Here is a 23390-nt window from a genome sequence, read left to right as displayed (position 1 = left end):
TCAGGAAGAATTTCAGGCAATATTTGGTGCAGCTTGGCTTAAGGGCACAAGTACAGATAAACATCTTTCACTCTAATTGTTCTCATTTGTTCCATCAAACTTGGAATGTGGACAGAGGGCTTATAGGTAGAAGTAATGCTGTTTTACAGAATCTACTTTGCAGATTTCTGTAAATGCTCCAGTTAATTTGTTTGTATATCTTTCATGTATTCTTCATCAGTGATTTTGTTGGTAGAGGAATCCAGCAGGAGATTAAGAGGGCTTTCAAAATTCACCTGAGAGGAGAAACAAAATAAAAGAAAAAAAGCACCATTTAGGAATCAAGGTATTTCTAGCCTACATAGATTTTTGTTCTTTTTTGAGGAACTGCTTGCTGACTTTCTCCATGGGTGATTATAATTCAAAAATGCTGTTGAATCATCCCAGCTTTATATCCTTTCTGTTACATTATTCTTTCCGTTTCATATGCAATACCTCCCTCTTTTGTTTTACTGTGGAACTTAAAGGAATGGATTTTATAGTCACGTTGATGTGAATCAGTTGTGACTTACTGCTGTGATTACACTAATACTGAAGTTATACTTTGTCCCTGTAGTGCTTTTTATCCATAGAACTCCAATGCCCTTTGTGGGAAGGTCAACAATGTAAAACCAATGTCAAATTTGCACCTCAGGCCTGAGGTCTGTGCCCATGATTAACCTGTGCACAGAAATAGAGGGTCTGTTTTACATCAATGGTTGAGGTTTTTATTGTGTAGAGTTTTGCTGGAAGGTTAACTTGTTGCTTTAGGCTTTGGTCTAAAGGGCTTTCATGCAAGAAGAGTAACAGTCCTGCCTTCCCTGCTGCTGCTTGTGTGAAATGCACCTCCACATTGCCACTGTTTCCATACATGCTGCTAAAGAGGATAAGCTTTTCTGAAGTCTTGCAGATCTGATATGCTAGGAGGGTATTAGGACCCAGCTGCTTGTTGAAAATAGGAGGATTAGTATGCAGGAAAATAGATTTAGAGAAAGAGGTGTAGGACTATGCCCTTGTTTACCTCTTTTGTTGCCAAAGGAATTGCACAACCTGCCATAGTTGTCATCTTCAATCTGCATCTATGGCCAGTATAAGAATCCCATGTCATTATCCTGGTCTTTTAATCACAGAATGGATGAGATTGGAAGTAGCCACTGGCAGTCATCTAGTCCAGCGTCACTGCTCAAGCAGGGTCCTCTAGACCATGTTTACTGAGGATTGTGTCCAGATGACTTTGAATATCTCCACGGAAGGAGACTCGGTGACCGCTCTCGGCAATCTTTACCAGTGCTCAGTCACCTGCACAGTAAAGTTTTTCCTTATGTGCAGGTGGAACTTCCTGTGCATCAGTTTCTGCTCACTGCCTCTTGTGCTATTACTTGGCACCACTGAGACAAGCCTGACTTTCTGTCACCCTCCCTTCAGGTACTGACAGACATTGATGAGTTCCTGTCACTTGTCTCTTCTCAAGGCTGAACAGGCCCACCTCCCTCTGCCTTTTCTTATAAGAGGGGTGGTCCAGTCCCCTCATCATTTTTGTAGCCCTCCACTGGACCAGCTCCAGGAGGTCCATGTCTCTCTTGTCCTGAGGAGCCCAGGACTGGACACAAGACTCCAGATGCACCTCATCAGAGCTGAGCAGAGGACCTGGATCACCTCCCTAGTCCTGATGGAATGTTCTTCCTAATGCACCCAAGGACACCATCAGCCTTTCTGGCCACAAGGGCTCTGCTGGCTCATGGACAGTTTGTTGTCCACCAGGACCCCCAGGTCCTTCTCTGCTGAGTTGCTTTCCAGCAGCTCACCCCCGATGTGTCCTGGAGCTGGTTGTTCCACTCCATATGCAGGGGCCCACAGTTGCCTTTGTTAAATTTTGGGCAGTTCCTCTTGTTCAGTTGCAAGAACTGATTCTTCTTTTTAGAAAGAAAAAAGTACAGTAGGAGTGTGCCATATATACTTACACTAATAAAAGTTTGGAGACAAAGAAAAGGTAAAAATGCTTTTGTTATGCAGAAAGGAGGAATGCTTCAGGATTCATAAAGGTGTTCTTTCATTTGGCTTAAAGTAATCATCTTATAAATTGGAATTTGAATGTATTTTGAAGTTAGAGGAACATAGGATAATTTATTATGTATATGTAAAGCAATAGTCAGGAAAATTCTGGGCTTGTAGTTCATGTTATACTTCATGTGAATTTTGGATTTAAATTGTTATTTTAATATAATTTCAAATAAATGTTGTCTTTTCAAATGAGCTGATACATTTTTATGACTGTAAACAAAAGTTTAGTTTCACTATTCTGTGGTCCTAGTTGTAGATGGTGTAAACCAGGGGGAGCTTTGCGTGAGTGTGTAACTATAGTGATATGAAATGAATGTTATGGTGGGCACAACTGAGCCTTGTATATTTTTGTCTTAGTTACAGACTTTGAACTTGTGTCTACAGCTTGTCAGGGGGAAGGGAGAAGAGAAATCCTATTACAGCTTCTGGTTTTCTTCTTACAAACCACTACAGTTGGCCTCCCGTGTAAGACCATACATGGCAGTGCACTTAGTTTCCCAGATGATTAAATTACATTGTTTTGGAAAAATTAGATGATGTCAGGAACTGTTGCACAAAAAAAAAAAAAAATATTCATTAATGACTCAAATATTTATTGTGTTTGGGTTGATATAAAACATAATGACAGCTTACTTCATTCACCCTTTCTCTGTTAGTAAAAATTAATTGTGGTTTTAAAAGGCTAGTGCCAGGTTTTGAGTCTTAAGGTCTGACTTGTTTTGGCTCATGAGGATACTGAGCTGCTCTTCTAATTTTCCCAGGAAGTAGAAACTGTCTATGTAACATAAGGCAAATTCTTAATGATGGGGTTAGCATTCTCTGTCCTGCACCCCACAGCTTCTCATGTGTAGCTGAGCACAAAGGAGAACTGGAGAGGCAATTTTGTTTGAAAATCCTGATCATGGCAGGTGTTACATGTTACCTTCTAAAAAGCAAAACTTTCTTGTGTCTCAGCTTTTCCTTGGCATATTGAGAGCTCATTCAAGTTGAAGCCCTTCTTACTGGAGATCATTGGAAACATCATTCTTTCAAGAGGACACAAGAAATATGTTCTGCTTTTACAAAAAGCCCTTGAAAATATAATTTTTCTCATAGGTTTATTTTAGGTGGTTTTAATAACCAGGCTAGACATGTACAGAGTGTTTGTTGTGATAGTTCAGTATCCAAAGGCTATGAATACACAACATGGTAGAATTTGAGGGAAAGTAATAAATTTTTAATATTACATGAAAAGGATTTAATATCTAATTTAACACCTACATTTAAGTTTCACTTAAAATTAACATTACAGCAATATTTTTTAAGCAACAGTTTTCAAATAGATTGAGGTAATTCTTGAGGGAACATTTTGTCTGAAGAAAGGTATATGTTCATGCTAAAATTGTGTGATAGCTTTTTAGACTTTGAGCCTGTCAGCCCCACCGAGATGTCTGCATTGAGTTACCAACATGTCATTGGGTTTTAATACTGATGGAGAAACATTGTGTCAAACTATGGGTTTTTTTGTCTTTTTGTGGTCATTTCTGGGGAATGCAAACATAATATTCATGGCCAGATGTGGATGTGTGGCAGAGATTGGTACATACTCTAAGAGAAGCAATTATCTCTGCTAATTGTTCAGATTGTGCTGCCAGTTGCTCTGAGTAGAGCATTGCTCTTTACTGACAGGTTACCATGTGAGTTTCTATGCAGACAGCATTTGTTTTGTGGTTTGATTTTTTTTTTTTTTTTTGAGACTGAGAGCGTTATCTTTCTTTTGAACTTAACATAATTTCTCTTTGGGATGGTTAAAAAAATTGTAGTCATCTCTACCAGGCTACCTAGGGTCAACATCAGACATGCTTCTTCTTTTGGTTTACCGTGAATATACAATAAGGTTAATATTTTCTGTGCTCAGAGCAATTTTTCTCATTATGTCAGTCATAAATGAAATGATGGAGAACTTAATAAAATTAAATAATGTATAATTTGAGCTGAGAGGAACTGCAGATGTTTGGACTGTTTTTTAACCCAACATACTTCATTTCAATGTTGAGAGGATATTTTTAGTTAACACCACCATTCATTTCCAGCCAAAATGAATGCAAAGAGAGTATAAATACCTACAAAATTAGATTTCATATTTGTAGGCTGCAGGAGGAAATGAGCACTAATGAGTTCTTAGAAGATTTTTATTATATACCATTGTGGTTCAGTTTTGGGAAGAATATTGATTACCTGAGATGTCATCCCTTTACAGCACAGGCTGGCTGGCCCTAACAGTTAAATAAGTGAGATGTTATTTGCCTTAACAATTTGTTGCAATTCAGAAGAAATATGGGCAATTAAAATGGACACTAAATGCTGTGGCAAGAGGTGCTTACCTAAGCCCAGCTTCCAGAGCTTTCAGGAACTAATTTTCCCCAGCAGGTCTGACATATTACAATCTGCCCTTGCTAATTATACAGGCAGGCTGCCTTAAATAGTGCTGGGTTTGAATTGCCACAGGACTTTTTCTTTATAAAGAATATATTTATTTGGAGTGTGCAAGCACCTTGCACAAGCTGCACCCTGTGAACTCTGCTTTGCAGTAGGCAGCAGAGATAATGTGCTTATCAGGGAAGCTGGTGCTGGGATGGCACTTTTCCTTAGGTTTGGTCTTATATCTGTGGGAAAACTCTACTTAGAGATCCTTTGTTTTGAATCTGAATAGACTTGGGTTAATTTTGCTCCTTTGTTTGAATGTTATTACTGGGAATTTAATATTTCTTATTCTTCAGTTCTGTTGAGTGTGAATCTGCCCAGTTGAAGGTACCCTCTGGGCCCTGCAGCACAGACAGCCAGCTGTGCAGGGAGACAGTACAGGAAGCACCACCAGGGAAATGGCCAGAGTGATCACTCCCAGACAGACCTGGCCTGGCTGTGTTTTCAGTGCATTTCAGGAAAGGAAGTAAACCCACTAGGGTGGGGTGACTTTACCCTTTCGTAGTATTAGAAAATACCTTCTTGTTGGAGTCAAATATATTGGAGAGAGAGTGAATTGTGCCTTCACAGTGAGAATGTGTCCCCTTCAAGATTCCCAGTTATATCCTGCAGCAGCCATGGCTGACTGCAGCCTTGTCAGCCACCCGTGCTCCTGGTGAGCAGCTGGTGCAGCCATCCCATGCTCATGATACCAGGTGACATGCAGACAAAAATGGAGATATTCATTGTCTTATTTGGATGTTGGGACAAATGGCTGGTACTATCTCATTTCCCTTTTGATAAAGGTGTTGACCATTTAAGGATCACAAAGTTAAGATTTGAATCAATGTTGTATCATTTGAAAGCCAAGTATGCCATGCACTGTCTTGTCCTTGTTAATCAGAAGAATATCTCATCAGACTGTATTGTTTTGATCACCCCTTTAGTATAATTCTCTGGGAAAGTTAAGATTATTTTCCTACCTTTTACAAATCAAAATAAGAAAGAAGACAAAGACCAGCAGCTGCTCTGTCTGCTATTAATCCAAGCATAGTTCTCTCCTAAAATGTAGATATAATGCCTAACTACAATTGCAAGAAGTCCTGCACCATGAAAACTTAATAGGTCATTGGCAAGTTTCACACCTCTCTGGCATGCCTGATTATCCTTCCTTAAATTTACTAAAAAGCTCTCAAATGGATTTTAGCCTCTGACTGCTTTTTTTTCTGGACTTATCCTGCAGTTTTTGAGTTAGCACTTCTGGGGACTCGAAAGAGTGTGTTATAACATGATAAAAATCTAAATCATTTTGACCATGGCTTGCCAAGTGAAATATCCTTTCAAATGAACTTGGTTCATTGAAATATCAAACTCCAGTTGCTGAAGTATTGTTCGGTAATTGTAGAGAATGTAAAATGGTTTGAATACAAGTTTAGCTCTTAAATACTGATTAGTCATCAGAGATGTCTCCAATTTTGACTTCACAACTTAGTCCTTTCCTGCTTCCCTTTGATTCTTGTAACCACTCTGAAGACTGAAAATGTCAGGGAATCAGCTTTGTCACTAGCCAAAATGCAGCACAAAATTGGTTGCTCCGTGAGTTATACTGAGCAGTGTTATGTTCTGTGAGTAGGAAAAACCTATTATTGAAAATAAGTGGTCCCATGCTTTGGGAAAGAATAATTTAAAAGGATGATTAATTTATGAATTCTTTTCACTTTCATTTAAAATAAATTACTCTGGAGGCAATTAAGAATTTCTCTCTATGTAATAAGTTAAAGTGATGAATTGTGGTGGTCTAGAAATGGCTTAGATTTATTTTGGTCAAGTAAAGTCTATCAAATTAAAAGTTAATAATACATTTTCTAACAGTCTTTCAATAAATAAAGAAGCCTCAGTGGTACTGATAATATAAATGCTGTCTGTAAATGATTTATCTTCACCTCACTCTGAGGTCTTTGTCCACGACTTAAGTTCAACTTTTACATGATATTATTTCAGGAAGACAAACAATTGATGCTTTTGAGTCAATGAGTTATGGACAAAAGACATCCATTTGATGAATAGTTTTAACAAAAAAAAAAAGATATTAAAGAACTATATATAGTATTCAGGTTACCACTGAAAATTCTCTAAGCAGTTTTGTTTTTCTGCGTTGCAGGTACTTAGCAATAGGCAGGAATTTAAAGCACAAGTTGCCTTGTGTTAAAGAGTTAAATTTTTTTCCAATTTGTCCTTTAATGGTATAAAGCCTGTGGAGAACCTCTATCACCAATTTCTAGTCCTGAAGCCTCTTACATCTTTTTTAAACACAAAATCCAACTAATGGTTTACTATGGAGTTAGTTTACTATTAATTAACTATAAGCCCAGAAGGCTCTCGTAAAAAAAGCAGGATTCTACAAAAGGACTTGAACAGTATATTTCATCAACTCTCAGTTAATTCTCATTAACCTGTAGCTAAAGAAAAACTGAGGAGGTGCCCCAGCTAGCATGGTATTTGGGGTATTGTGGAGACATTCAGGTGTATTCCTGCTGTGAGCAAGGAGAGGACCCTTCAAGGAAAGCCAGAGACAGAAGACAGGACATGGTGGAGATGCTGTCATTCCTCCTTCAGCCTGATCCATGCCAGCTTATACTGGGTCCATGATATTCCATTCCCAATCTAAAATGTAAACTAATTACAGAGAACTTGATGATTATGAAGATGATAATAATGTAGTAATAGAAGAAATGTATACATGTATGTAATTAACACAGTGCAGTCTTAAAAGCAAATGATTTTTTTATTATAGAATATAAACCTACTTTATATATATAACTATGTTGTCTAAAGTTATAAGCTTGAATTGCAGTAAGTTTGAGGTGCATATTATTTATAAAGAGGAATTTAAGTGTTGAAATGCAGCAATTGAAATGTTTTTAAATAGTATTTTTACAATTCTTTTCGCAGTTGCTTTAAAAAGAAAGTGTTTTAGTTAAATATTTTTCAGTGTGTATTTCACAAAATCACAGGTTTTTCCCAAAAGATTCTGGATGCTGGTACTAAAGACCTACATTTTACAGGTTGCATTTACCAAAACGAAAAGGGCCATACTCAATGTTAACTGAGTACCCATTATTTTAATAGCAGAGCCACCACTTGATGTAAAAGTATTTAAAAAGGTGCATGGCTTTTTGTTGTATCCTGCTTTTATCTATCAAACCCTGTCAGTCTGTGGGGAAAAGAACGAATGCTTAAAAATATCTCAGTGCAGTGTAGATGAGCAATATGCTACATGTGAGCACATTTTTAAAAAATCTGTAGCTGGAATATAATATCACAATAAATTTGGGCACAAAGGTGATCAGAACTTTTAAGATCTGATTGTCTGGAAACTATCTCTAAGTGTATTTCACAGCAAGAGTCAACCAGGCTTTTTGTACAGAACAGGAAGTCAGACAAAAAATGCATCAATAAAAGATACTGAATAAACTGTACCACAGTGACATGTATCTGCTCTTAGAGTTTCAGGGATTAATTCAAACCTCAAACTTGTACCCTGTTACCATTTGTAACTTTGTCTGGTCTGATGTATGCCTGTGTATACACTTGGGCAGTAGCAGGGATGAAAATGGTATTCTGGAGTACTGTATGTAGGATAGAGGTGCTGGTTGAAATAGATCTCTGTGCAACTGCTGTGACAAGAGAATCAATTGCACTCGAACATAACTTAATATCAGGGAGTAGTGATATTATACATAGTATCTAAGTCTTATTTCCCACTACTTTTTCTTCAATCATCGTTTGATGCACTGTGTAAGAATGTAGCCATATAAAGGATGGTTAACAATGGGTAGCTGTGAAAACATCAACAAAAGGATTTTCTTATTCTTGTGCTGTTACATGCTAGCTTTCCTGAATAAGCAACTGCCTAACCAGAAAGCTCAAGTAGTCAGGGCTTCTGTGCCTTATTTTTAGTCTAAACCAACCCTCTTTCCTTGTCTTATCCCTATACATCCTTGTAAAAAGTCCCTCTCTAGTTTCCTTATAGGTTGCTTTTGCATACTGAAACTGTTTTTGTTTTAAAAGCTTTGCTTGGTCAATCAGAAAAAAACAAAAAGCAACAAATAATCCTCAAACACAGTAAACTCCCATGGTTTGGTTTTTATTTTATTCTGATCCTTTCCAGTTAGCTTTTTTGCCCTCAATGGTTCAAAAGTTGATTTTATTCACTTTCTGTGATCAGGAAGTGAGCTTTTGTTACAGTATTTCTTCTGTTGTCATGCTTCATATCTGGACTTTAGATTTAACTAAAATTGATTTGTTCTTTTCTATCCTATGTCTACATTATACCTGTTTCAAGAAGAAAAAATCTTAAGAGTGGCAACTGAAATTTTCCTCCCTGTGAAATAGGTATAGATTTCAAAGAGAGTGCTACACCTACAGAGATGTACAGACCAAGAATGTACAGAGGGTACCATCTCCAGTTGCACCTCCTTATGCAGGTAAGCATGATTACTTCAGAGATTCATCTAACTTTGTGGCTTCTAAATTGTGACTTCTCCTTTTGTTATTTCCTGTGCCCCCTGCTGATGCCCAGAGTTCTGTGTGGCTTAGGACTCTGAAGACACTTCTGCCTCCACAGGCTGTAGTACTTTGCTGCTGTTATCCCTCTCTGTATTCCTCTGTTTCACTCAGTCTTGTTCTAATGAGGTTGTGGATAGGGTTCCTGAGTCTACAGCTGCCTGAAGGCTGTAAGGGCAACTGTCTCAGGCTGGCAGTACTGCAGTGTCTGCAAAAAAAAAAACAAAAAGGTAAAAAGATGCTTTACGTTGTTGTTACAGTGCTACAGTTCTTAAAATGGATTCCTTTTATTAAGTTAACATCATGGTAATGAGTGCCTTAACCACTGCCATAACCTCATTAACTTTTCTTGCTGTTGGTATAGAAGTACATATTTACAGTGTTCTGAAATAGCTAAGCAAGTTAACAAAAGGTGAAAATATCAAGAAAACCATGGAGGTTACTAGTATTTTACTTCTTTGAAATCTGTAGAATCCTGTTAGCTAAAGCAGATATTGAAACAGGAACAGTGGTCATTAGGTAGGTTTTACATATTTTTTAAAGTAGTATGTGCACAGTCCAACTCAGGATATTTTATAATTCTACATGTGCATACTGTTGAATTTTCTTTTGGATCTCTTGTCTTAAATCCTTTTATATTATCACCAATCTGTAATACATTTCAAAGTATTCAATGCAGGGGCTTTCTGCTGTTCTATTTGTGATTCTGTGACATATCACAGTTAATGCACAACTTTTATTGACTCATGCACTTGTCTATAAAACGGCAAGAAAGAGAATCATATTTTTTTTTTTAAATTCATTAGTAGAAGAGGAGGTAAGAAGTAGGAATCAGCACCATATGACCATTCTGCTATTTTTTTGATCTCTGATGTGTCCATACTTAATTGTTGCAATTATTCTTCAGTGGTGCCTTAGGATTATTTTACTAAATCTTCATAGAAGCTAACTATGGTCTCAAAAAGTTTTGTTTTAGCGGTAAAAATCTGTTTCAGGTGTAATGGCTGCAATGAATAGAGATCAAGATCTTGGCAAAATCTCTTTGGGATGTTTGACAGATTTCACTCTTTGCTAAAAAGCAGAAGACATGTCTTGCTAAAATGGTAGTATTTTACTCAGATTGTTCACAGATGTATAAGAACACAGGCTGTAAAGGAGTAAAGAATTAGGCATTCAGTTTTGATACTGGGCTGGTAAGATTATTTGCTCCTAGTAAGCTACACCAGGATATCACAATTTCAAATGCTTTGCAGTTTACATTTATTTTTTCCAAAGCAAAATTTTCAGTGCATGTTGTTATATATCATTTTAACTTTTGCTTACAGATTCATTGATCTTTATATTGAGGTAAACAGTGCAAAGAAAATGAGACTGAGATTTGGTGTCTGCTCATAATTAAATGCTATTTCCAATCCCTCTTCCACAGGATTAACTACATAATTTAGTGGTCAGACACCCAGTGGCACGACAGATTGTTTTTCTGAGCCAAAAGAAAAGTAAGAAATACTGCTATCTGTACATCGCATATCAAAAGGACCAGGACAATGAAGAGGAAGAAAATGATAGTATGTTCACAAACAAAAGTCCCAAATGCTTATTTTGTGGCTTTAAGGGGATGCTATGACAACACTCAGGTTGGTTTAACCTTACAGCATTTGAGAGATGACTCATAGCACCCTTTTTCTAGCTCCATATGAATGTGAGCTGTGTTCAGGATTTATGAGGTGATACACAGTAACTTTGCTTTCTGCCAGCACTGTCTTGGCCTTGGTTGAAAATCCAAGTTCTTTTTTGGCTAATGAAAAGATTTTGTTTGCCTTTAGTGCTTACATGGTATGCTAAAGTAGAGCAATAAGCAGAGCTTGTCTGGTTTGCTGTGAAGAGTTATGACAGTGTGAAGTGCTCAAAGATGAGATACTGTGGCCCAGATGCTCTTAAAAACATAAACAATGAAGATGAGTTTACTATCTACAGGAATTAAGCTATAACAGTCCAGTCTGGAGATATGGAACTGCAGAAAATAATTTAGGTGTCCCTGTGGACAAGCTGAACATGTGAAAGTGATGTATCCTCTCAATAAAGAAGGCCAACTGTATACTAGACTAAAAGCAAGGGCATGGAGAGCAGGTGGAGGGAATTATTATTTCCCTCTGTTTGGTGCTTGTGAGATTGCATCTGAAATACTGTGTTCAGCTCTGGGCTCCCCAGTACAAGAAATACATAGATATACTGGAATGAGTCCAGAGAAAGGCCACTGGGGTGCTAGAACAAATCATGCACAAGGAGAGGCTGAGAGAGCTGGGATTCTTTAGCCTGAAGAAGAAAAGATGCTGTTGCTATCCTAAACTGTCTGGTGGGTAGTTACAGGGAAGATGAAGCCAAACTCTTCTGGTAGGTGCACAATGACAGAACAAGAGGCATCAGAGAGAAGTTGCAATGAGGTAAATCCAATTAAATAGTAGAAAAAATTTTGCCTTGAGCGTGGTCAGACATTAACTCTGAGAGTGATTGTGTAATCTCCAGCTTCAAAGATATTCAGAACTCAAGAAGAGAACCTGAGCTAGGCAAATTTGATCTCATGAGAGTTTTTCAATCTGCTCTCCTTCTGATTCTTATTTTGTAGTCTGCCAGAAATGGTAGAAAATTTTACCCACAGATGTTATTCAACAAGAGTTTTGCCTTGAGTTTCAAAGGGGATATTTCAAAGCAACCTGATGTTGCTTTCAAAACCTTCTGTTTGTGGAAGCTCATTCGTGTCTCAGTTGAATGTAGCCATTATTTATCAGAGTGCACCAGAATGAAAAGATGTTCAGTGACTGTTGTTTGAGCCAGTAGCTCTGTCTCTCCAGACAGCTAAGAGAGAGAAAATTACTTTCCACCAATGGATGCATTAGAGAGGTCTGCTGTACATCTCAGTGTATGCCTTCAAACTTCAGCTTGCACCAGAAGCTAAGTGGGCTCACATGCCCTTGTGTTGAAGTTGACATTTTATGCTAGAGAGTGACAGAACAATTGAACTTTATTGCCATGTTTTTCCCTAGAATTTATGATAGTTTCTTCTATTAAGCAAAGATGTTATATTTGTTAGTGTTTTGTTGTTGTTGTTATGTTTTTTTTTTTTTTTTTTTTTGGGGGGTTTTTTTTTAGGTAATAAGGTATTAGGAGCACTTGAAAAAATTGTAGAGTTCTTTAAAACTTTTCCCTTACATGGATTAAAATATAGGGTTATTTGTCCTTTTCGCACTGGCAAGGACAGAAGAAAATCACACTTTTTGTGGGCTTATTCACCAGGAGGTGCATAATACACATAGGCTGATGGTGAAAAGTGTCATGTAAATTGATATTGTGCTTGAGCCCATCTGAAGCTTCTCCTCCTGCTTGCTGCTGCTTCTCAAAGGAAAGGCAAGCTTTTGTGCTGATGCCACTTTTGGTGAAGACCCCTGTCTCAATGAAAAATTATCCAGTTCCTGTCTTAAAGTAATGAATTTCTTGCATACAAAATCATTGTGATACTGTTTAATGCTTACCTGAATAATATTACCTGTCATTTTAACAATAACAGGATTATTTAATTTACATAATTTTCTGAGGAGAGTTGAAAGTTGCAGTACTAATGATGAGAGTCATGTCCACATCATTTTTACATAGGAGATCACATAAAGATGAGACCTAAATGTGAAAAGGGACAAAATTCATTCACTTTTCGTAGCAGAATAATTAAACTTTTAGTGAACAGGTTATCACTGTATGATCTGATGTAATGAACAATTTCTCTTGGAACCAAGATGATTCTTTATTCTCTTTGCCCTTGTTTGTTTTGACAGAAAAACAAGGTAATTTTTATTAAAGGGGACCTTTTCAATTTGAGCAGTTTGAAGAGCTGTAAAATTGTTGTATATGAAGTGTATGTTGTTACAGTGACTCCACCCTCCTGTTGTATTTGTTTCATTGCATATTTCACTAAAACCTGTTTTGTACTTGGGTGCTGCCTCTGTGCCCAGTTATGTGTCTGTGTAGCTAACAGATGCATCCCTTACTTCACAAGGGATGGCAAAAATTTATATATATATTTATATTGGTTTTGTTTTAGTATTTTCTACAATATTTGTCAAACACATTTGTCAAGCACATGCTTTAGATCACAGCTTCACAGACTTAGGCCCAGTTTTGTAACTCTTCACTTTCCTAAATTCATTTTTTACTCAATTGTTTGCTAATAATTCAGTTAAATTCTAAAGGTTTCATGTGGGACTCATAATGTATAAAGTACTATATGCCTCAGAGGTACCCATACTATCTGCACTAGATAATTTTCATCAGCTATCTTAATCAGTAGTTGGGCATGATGACTTCACAGTGTTGCCATTAAGTAGCTGAGAGTGGGCGTTATCAGCGTTTCATGGTTTTTAGAGATATTTATCTGGGTTTTTTTTCAGATTCTAAATTGTATCTTCATCTGTACACTTTAAACTGCAATGAATATGTTAGATTTAAAGGAATAGAAATGTCACAATCTGTCTTCTTTATTCAGAATTCCCAAACCTGAGAAGAAACAGAGTGAGAAGGGTGTCTTTGAGTGTGCCCAGATGTCATGGGTTGACCAGTCAGCATCTAAGCACCCACCTAGCCACTCACCCCACAGTGGGACAGGGGGGAGAATTAGAAGAGCAAAGGCTGGCAAACCCTGAAAGCTGCTGCATGTGCAAGCAGAACAGCAAATCAGAAATATAGTCACTATTTGTTGTTGGCAGCCCAATGTCTGTCCAATTCCTGAAAAGCAAGCATGCACAATGGTTGCTTGGGAAAATGAAAGCCATAGCCAAACCCTTGTCCTCCTCCTCCTTTCCCTGAGATTTTATTGCAGAGCATAATGACATATTGTAGGAAACATCCCTTTGGTCAGTTTGGATCCAGTGTCCCAGCTGTGTCCCTTTCCAACCTCCAGCCTACTTGCTGAGGCGGGCAGAGCAGTGAGAAGAAAACCATGGTGCTGTGAAAGCCAGAACACTTGTGTGTTTATAGCACTGGTATAATCATAAGTCCAAAATACAACATGGTATGGGCTCTACTCCAGGATTAACTCCATCCCAGCTAGACCCAGCACACCAGGGAAGCAGCTTTTATTCAGAGGAATAGGTTGCTTTACCTCTCCCTGTAGTAAAGTTATTAGTGAGAAAAAATAGCAAGGTATATAGCTTATAAATATGTCTGCTGAAAACTCTGCTTCGTTTTTGCTTCGTGTATGTTAGACTAAAAGAATGGAACCGTATAAACATATATGTACTTATTAAAAAGATAAAAAATTGATGGATTGTTCTTGAGCTCTGTGACTGTGCCACCATTAAGGAGCTTACACCCTTTTCAGCCTTGCTGTTTTCCACTTTTTTACATCAAAATCAATATTAGTTGTCAATGTTTAATTAGTATGTTTTATACACATACATTTCACATTCTGAATTGCCTTCAGGTAATTTCTTTTTTGATTATATCTTATATTACAGTGATTTGTATAGAATTTCTCAAAATAACAGATGAAGGTTAAAAAGAAAAAAAAAAAGAAACAATTGATTAATCAATGTTTTCCCAAAACTAACCCACTGAGGAATTTCTGGTTTTCTGTTAGCACTGGCAGCAAAGGAGGAGAAGGGAGAAAATAATAGATCAAATGCTGTGCTTCTGTGCAAGAAGTTTTGTTTTTATGTGAACATCCACTTTATGGTAGAATGAATTTAGCTTGGTTTGCAGGAGCAGGAAAGGTCAAGGATGTATACAGCTTTGACTTAGAATGCTTTCTGAGCTAGCTGCACTTAAGGCCTGGCAGGAGGCTACCATGCATGACTTCTGTTGATGCAGTCACTTCTCATGCTTGTGAATATTTTGTGCTCTCAAAAATGAGGCTAAGTCAGATGTTTTTAGAGAGAGATGGGAAAAAAGTTGTCATTTTGGTGATGTAAAGGCCATAATGCAGAGAACAGACTCTTAGACTGTTCTTAATCCCTCTCAGTTCCCACAAACACACTTTCCCATATCACTAAACTATTGTGTGGTTTCAGCAGTGAATTTTGCCTGATTCTGTAGAATCAGGCGTAGAAATCAAGTAGAAGCAACATCTAGTGCAATATTGTTGACTTCAGTATTCATTTCTTGCCTGGTTTTTCTTATTTGCTGAACTTATCTCTGCTGCAGTTTTCTGTCTCTGTGAGAAGGACGTAATCTAAGACAATCCTGCCTCTAGCCAGACTTTTGCATGGAAACCTAAAACAACTAAAATGTCTTATTTTGCTAATAACAGTCCTTCTTGGGTTCTAGCAAAGCTAGTGCAGTATTTGTCCAACATCAGTGTGCTAACTTTATAATAGTAGTCTGATTCCCTGAGATGATGATGAAAACTAATATTAAAGCTATGCAAATTTTGGAACATAAAGGATACATTTCAGGTGGCCATGCATAACTGAGCCTTTGGTATTTGGGCAAAGAGTTGATTTGCATATTTGAATATATTTTGCACCTTATTTGATCACTAACTAATCAGTGCATACAGATGGCAATCGGATTTCTGATCTGAATACACAAATAGTACCTTGTGAATTCAATCAAGGGCTGTGAAGCTGCAGATGGGGAGCCCTACTCGGAGTGAAAAGTTATTAATATATCTCCTATGATTATGAAAGTAGAGGAAACAGGATTTTTTTTTCATTAGTACTTTGAAAGGACTTGCTAATTTATTCATAAGTGGAAGACAGTTGAGAAAGTAAAAATTGGCTGTGGACTGACTCCAACTCCACTTCCCAATTTTTATTTTTAAACTTTATCTGCAAGAGTGCTGTAAGCCTTATCACTTACTGAGGAGCAAATGAATGGTGTGAGTACTTTCAATACTTTCAGAGTACTTTCAAAGATTTTTTCCATTTCTGTCCTTCACTTTCCTTAGGGAAAAGAAGAATTGCTGTGGATGCTATGTGAAGGTGCCCACATAGGCTTGCATATTCCAGAGAAGATCACTGAGTTTATAGCACTGGTAATTATTTTTGCTTCCTAATTGCTGTAAGGTTTCATAGCAGTTAAAGAATCTATATGGATGAGTCTGAAATCTGAAGAGCCCACTTGGTGTTTTCTTGTCTTTCTCCTAATTTTTAATTCTGTGTTAATAGTTGAACAGGTAAATTCCAAATGAAAGATGCCCCTGCCCATTGCAAAGAAGTTAGATGGTCTTTAAAATATTTTCACCTTAAGAAATTTTGTGATCTATTAGAACATCAAGCAACTTTTATATGAACTTAAGATTTCTCTTGTAAAACATTGTATTTTTCTTCTGTATTTCAGCAGCTTATGAGAGATACATTACCCAGCTTTACGTATCAGTCATGCAAGTAGCATTCTTTAAAAATTTGGTAAATTGTGAGCTTAAATACACTGTGACTTGTAGAGCTGCTTTGTTTCCAATCTTGTTGTTCAGTGGTCCATAGCCATTTCAGCCTTGGAAGTTATTATTTTCCATGAATGCTGTCAGCTGTAAAACTCAAGCTATTGACCTATCAGCAGGCTTCTTCCTGAAAACAATTCAACTTCAGAACCCTGTTCTTTCAAGGAATTTGACTTTTAACTGGCTTGACCTTCGATTGACTCCCCAGCCTGCCCTGCACAGAACTGGAATTTCTGTAATGGTAACATCATTAAGAATGCAATTTCCTTTCCCTCTGAAATATCAGCTACATTGGCAAAAGCCTTTGTACAAGTTCTTTCATATGTGCAAAAAGCTGCTGTTGGAGGGAAAATGCTGGTGTTGCTTCTTGCAATAGGGTGTTCATTAGATATGGTGCAGTGATAAAGTACCACGGTCCCTGCATTCAGTGAATCTACTGGCCTGTCTCTTATGACTAGGAAGGTTTTAATCCAGCATTGTAATCCTGGCCAGCATTTTAACATCTGTGTATTTTACTGAAAGATGCAATTGATATGCAAGCTGTATTTTTGTTATCTTTTATGTTGCAAATCAGGCTGCTGCTGATTTTTAAATTGAAGTATTGTGTAGCTGTTTCATTACTAGTTTACTCAGCAGCATCTTGCAACAAGATTATTTTTAATATAAGAATTATAAGAGAAATGGGTTTTATGTTTTGTTATTTAATTTACATTCCTATTAGATGGAGTAATCAGGTAGACTAAGGCAGCTTCTTAAAATAATGAGATTTTCTTATCAGAGTAGACCTTTATTTTAAATTAATCATTAATCTTGTAGTTAAAGCACTGATTAGAAATATTCTTTGATTTGCATTCCTTTGTCTAAATTTGATTTAGGACAGAGGCTATTATAAAAGAGGTTGACAAACCTATTTATTATAAAAAATAATATCTCTGGTATCTTGTATATCCTTTGCTATTCATCATCTGTGCTCTGTTTTACTTATTGGACCTAACCTTTCAAGCTCTGAGACAAATTGGTTTAATATTTTCCTTTTCAATAACTCAAGAACTGTGGGACTAGTCAAATTTGAAATACTCAGTCTGCATCTTCAGAGGTGTCCGTGAGTGCTTGGAACTCTGGCTTTTGGGGCTCTGCACATGCCTTTGCTGCCCCTGTTGGCTTTGCTGTGGTGACCACATTCTGCACAGCCTAGGGCAGGGCAGACACACTCTGAAGTGCCTGTGCAGGGCTGGGTTTTGGGTTTTGGGAGGAGGCAGCTGCTGTGTGTGAACTTGCTCCTGCTGGTAGCACAGCCCAGCAGTGCAAGGACCTGCTTTTCCACCTCTGGGGAGCAGAAGGCTTCACGTTCAGAGGTGTGAATCTTAAAAGATGTGGAATCACTGTAAAAAATGAACTCTAGAAATAGTTACAGAAAACTGTATGTTAGATTTTATATATATATATATATATATATATATATATATATATAAAAGACTCAAATATTAGCACACATTTTTATGCTCTGCTGTTTGAAATCCTTTTTGTCATTCAATTTTAGGCATATATGGGGCTATTAAAGAAGTGCAGTGAGTCACAACTGTAGCAAAGCAAGCTTGATGTGAGTGTCCAGTAATGGGCTGTGACAGGTCACTGTTTCTACTCTGTCCACCTCTCATCTCTTTAATTGCAGGTAGGGTACTCTTTGCATCTTCAGGATAAAGGCTTCTGTTCCTATGCAAAAGTATAAGGCTTTCCGTGTTTGCCCTTCTTTCTTGCTTGTTTGCTTATACTGTATTTTGCTCTTTGCTTGAAGAAAATACAAAGTATAATAATAATCTATTCTCTTAATTCAGAGGACAGGCACCCACCAGAAGTTTGCAATTGATCTCCCTTCCCCTCTCTCCACTTGACCAGACACATTTCAGAACTGAAGCTTCTGCTTTCATAAGTTTTAGAAAAAAATTACTTCTCTTACCCAAAATTAAAGGCTCTAAATATAAAAAATGGTTCCCTTATGAAATCTCCCAAAGATGCTGCAGGGAAAGTCAGAAGATTTTCATGTGACTGTAAACATCTAATTTCTCCATTGCTGAGCAGCCCACCAGTATAAAATATTTATCTCTTAAGCGGTTATCAGCTAAAATGGAAAAAAAAATCTTTGTGGTGGCATTTCAGATGCGAATTGTATTTAGGAAACATATCTCTTAATCAGAATGCTTGTTGAAGAGTCTGAAGAGCAACATTTTAAAATCTAATATAAAATAGCAGTTCATACCTGTAAATTATGATTTTTTTTTTGTCATTACTCTCTTCCTTTCGTGACTTTGAAACTTTGCCTCAAGGTCAGGTTAGAAAAGAATTATACATAATCAGTCATAGGTTCCTGAAATTCAGTGTTTACAGGCAGAGTAATAAACACCAATTTATAAAAGATTTTGATAAAAAGGATGTACCACTCTAATGCTCCAGACCAAAGGAGGATATGGAAGTGATGATTGCCTGAAAGAGTAAACATCTCCTTTGTGCAAAACTGTGAACAGTAGTGCATTATAAATCAAGAACTTTCAAGTGGTGCTCCATCTTCTCTCTGTCATGAACACAAAGACCACTTAACAATGACTGCAGATATTCCATGCAGGAATTTAGAGTGGTAGGTTGGGTTTTCTTTCTTGGAGTATCCGTGGCACACGTTGTCTCAATTGTTTCTTTTGTTAAGTTGCATTGATAGATCTTTCATTGACATGAGTTCCACAGATCTGTGTTAGTTCTGCAGGTGTGTGCTAGACTGGGCTGTGCTTTGTTACACATCCAAGTAATGAGATCCCAAAAGCAGAAGAAATGTGTTTTCAAGTCAAGCGGTCAATGAGTATTTCTAAGCTAATTTAATACTTCTTTTTAAGACTAGGCTATTTTGTGATGAAAATAATACTAAAATTTGACATTATTTTTTTATTTAATTAAGTTTTAGAGCTATAGGAAACCTGTAGGAGAACTAGAGCTCACCTTCCCTCGGGATGCCTTTCCTAGAGATTCTTTCCTCATGGTGGCCATGTCTGGGTTCCTTGTTTAAAACCATACACTGAACTAGGACATTTGTGTACCTTGGTTGTAGCTGAGGGCTTTGGCTTGTGTAAAAAACTGCTGATTATGATTGGACTTGTTAAGTAATGTTTTTTGCTAATTTTTGTGTTGTCCTGCTTTTGCTGGTTCACCCAGTGTTACAGAGCTCAGAATTTGATATCTTTTGTTTGGTCAGTGAGGTTTTTTTTATACTCTTCACTGTTGGTTTCATGTCAGATAATGATAATTTCTGGTGCTTGAGTACCTTGCGTGCAAAAGGCTTGATCTGGCACCATTAATTGGAGGTGGAAGCTGTGTGCTTTGTGAATCTAAGAAAACACTGGGAAGCACAAAAGTAAAAAGGAATAGGGTGGTCATTCTCTGCATCCAGCTGCAGAGAGCTGCCACAGGATGGGTGATGACTGGCTGTGTCATGGCTCACAGTGACAATTCCCCAGAATTCACGCTCGTGGCAATGAGTTTACCCACTGGTGATGTGACTGCCCCCATAGCAGAGTGTTTGCTCTCAGGCCAGAAACTTGTCCTGTTAGCTTAGTCTTAGATTTCAGTTTACAGCCTGCTCGTCTTCAGAGATGGCAATAAATTCTCTTGAGGGAGTGCAGAGATGGTGTTCCAGAGGCCCAACTTCCATCTAATCCCTCCCTAGCCTTAAGCCACTTAAACTTGTCTTACTCTGGCTCAGAGCTTCATACTAATGCAACACAGAAAGGATTGGTTTGTTATGCTGTGCTAAAAAAATTTATCTGCTTTAAAAGGAAAAAAAGAAAAGAAAAATTAAAAAACCCACAAATGGTATCCACAATTTTTAAATTACAGGAAAAATGGTTTAAAAATATCAGGACTTGGATCTTTTTGTATGTACTACTTTTCTGTGTTCACTTCTATACACTCACTGGGAATTATTTCTGCCTACGGCTGTTTTGTAATATAGAAAATCTTTCTGCAATAGTATCTTTATACTTTCCTGTAAAATAGTTTTGAGCAGTATTTTTGTACTTTCCTACGTTATGATGCATTGTGGATTTCTTCTTAGAGCGAGCTTTAACAAAATAGAGTTGTTTTTCAGATTTCAGGCGAGATCAAAAAGTTGGAAGCAGTCATGGAAGCTTTTAAAATGTTGCAGTGGACCTCTCAAATCTGGAAATATATTTGGAGGAAAAGGGAATAAAATCAGGGAAAAAAAAGCAGGCAACTGATACTGGCAGCATAAGTCTTCACTGGGAAGGGAGAAAAGAAACCTGGGGCAGGCAGCACAGGGAGACAAGCTGACTGTCTCAGCACCTGTGAATAACAGTCTGCTTCTGGGAGGAAGGGGTGGGGGATTGTTGGTTTAGAACTGAGTTCTGGCAACAGTTCTCTGCAGAATAATATGTGAGGATTGATCAACAGTGGGATGAAAGACTAGCCAGATGGATCATTGGTTTGTGATCCATAAAGAGTTCCTAGGCCAAACCTAAAGAATGTAGGGTGACAAATGCCTTCCTGAGGATGTAGGTATAAGAACAAGAAATGCCCAGTAAACTGCCTGCAAAGCTTCTAATGTCTAGGTTTGAACTGTATGGGAAAGAAAAGGTCTCCTGGAGGACCTGTGGAGATAGCATTGCTCCAATGGATAAACACTGCAGAGGTGGTCTCAATTGGAGTCTCAGATGCTTCTGCAATCCTATCAGAACTATATTTTCTGATTGCCTGACTTCTTTTTCTAGGTAAATATAGAAAATCTCCTTTGTCTAATAAAAACTCAGAAAGTTATACTAAAATGTGGGAGATATTTCCATTTCTTGGGAAGTAAGATTAAAGAGAAAAAAAGATTTAATTTAGGATGTTGCTTTGTGCCTTACTACATTTCTGCTAGTGTGTATATCCTGCTTCTTACAATAAATTTAATAGAACAGAAATGGTTCATTATCATGCTAGGCATTGTCTTACACAGATGTGACCATACTGATACCATAATACCATAATGTGACCATTCTGATTATTCTAAAAATCATCCAGAGTTCCTGATTTTGATTAGTATAGTTGCTGGTGGATGTGATTGCAAGCAACATTTGCATTTGTTTGGAGTTTTGGAGTTCAAACATCTTAACTGCAATCTGCAATTTGGAGAGAAATGTTAAGACATATCACTTAAATATCATGTCTGTTTTAATTACAGAGGCTCCCCAATTTACTATGAAGTTGTAAGATTATGGGACTATTTAAGATCTCTGTATTATCTCTGTTCCTTTGAACTCTTTTACCCAGCTGTTCATGCAGAAATGCTTGTGTCTTTCAGGGTGAATTTTTCTTTTCTTTTTCTTAGTTTTGCTTTGTGGAACCCAGCCTCTGAGATTTTTGGATAGTTGTGAAAAGCATCTTAGTTTCAGTGGTAAATTGTTGTTTTGTTCTGACCGGTCTGGGGATTAGTATATTTTCATTCTCCTACTGGTGCGTTGAAAAAAAAAAAAAGTTTTTATGGCAAAATATGCAATTAAGAGGTAAGCAGTTAATTTTCATTGTTTATTCCTTCAAATGAAAAATGTCCTCAATATATTTTGTCATTAGGATCTTTGCATAGATCAGGACAACATAGACACCCATGAATAATATTTGGTCTAATTGTGCATTTATTCATCATGTGAACCACACAAGGCCTGTTGTTTTTTGTTTGTTTTTTTTTTTTTTTCTGGAAAATGAGGTTTTTTTATCCCTAGGCCGCTGCTTTCTCCTTTTTCATGATCATCCAATATACTACTATGTAGGCAGGTTATTGATCATCATTCTTTACTCTTTGGGAAAATATTCTATGTGTACAGTGGGCACAAAATTCCTCAGTAAATGAACTAGACGTGCTACTGCTATTTTCTCCCATAAATCCAGACCTGCTGGAACAAACCTCAAATTAAATTTCCATTATCAAATCTGCACAGAAAAAAACCCCAACCTTTGTCTGCCAATTACTATTATAAACAGGCATGCTGAGAAGCCAGAAGGCTGCAGTAGGAAAGGACTGGCTTTCTATTAAGTGGCTGGTCTTCTGCAGTGGGAGTCCTGCATAATCATTCTAGCATATGATTTTCTCTTTTTGATGGAAATTCAGAATTCTGCTTTATTATCCAGTAAATTATATTAAGTGTAAAATAATTCTGTATTGAAATAGAACAGTTTAAAGGTATTTGATAGGACAGCTACAACAGTGTAGCTAAGAAATAAAATGTGGATTGAATTGAAGGGGAGGAATTGTGCCCTTTAGTTCATATTTTAACACGACGAGTGTCAGGCTACTAATGCATCCATCTCCTTGTTTTCATGGTTTACAATTGATAGGGTCTCAAGAACATTGGGTAACTCTTACCCCTTATTTGAGCAGGATGAATTTCAATATCCTGAATACTGGCATATTGTCCTCTGTTGGTCCTAAGGCAAACCAGAGCACGTGATGCTGGTTAAGTCTGTGTGTCAATGCTGGTTTATGGAACTGGTGTGGAAGTCAGTGAAGGTTTGAAAATTGAAGGGTGGTGGGGATTTTGTCTTTTTTATTTTTTTTTAATCTCACTGTAGAGGAGCCTGCTTGACATCTGAAATAGGAGAAATAAACATTCAGAAAAAACTAGTCATTCTATTATTCTTAGTAATTGCATGAATGCATCATAAATATGCCAAATTATGTATTTTTTTTAAATTTAAGTAGCCATAGGTAAAATTACATACTGTCTTAAGGGTGAAAATTAAAGGTGTTGCAATTATTCAGTAGCTGTAGTAAGAGTGGCTCAGAGTTGCACAGCAGTATATTCCTCACCTACTAGGAACAGATTCACACATGCTCACTTGTTTT

General features: G+C 37.3%; 1 long non-coding RNA gene across 1 annotated transcript in view; it reads left to right on the top strand.

The window, feature by feature from the left end:
* The window catches only part of LOC144246224 (uncharacterized), a 47530-nt gene that overhangs the window by 3569 nt on the left and 20571 nt on the right, over positions 1 to 23390 (top strand). Inside the window, exons 2-3 of the long non-coding RNA XR_014955137.1 lie at positions 8917 to 9008; positions 16019 to 16105. This is a non-coding gene — a long non-coding RNA (uncharacterized LOC144246224). The remainder of the gene's footprint in view (positions 1 to 8916; positions 9009 to 16018; positions 16106 to 23390) is intronic.

The sequence above is a fragment of the Lonchura striata genome, chromosome 4 (assembly GCF_050655825.1).
Source record: "Lonchura striata isolate lonStrDom1 chromosome 4, ASM5065582v1, whole genome shotgun sequence".
Lineage (NCBI taxonomy): Eukaryota > Metazoa > Chordata > Aves > Passeriformes > Estrildidae > Lonchura > Lonchura striata.
The sequence above is the reverse complement of the archived record's forward strand: the minus strand, read 5'-3'. Positions and strand labels throughout refer to the sequence as shown.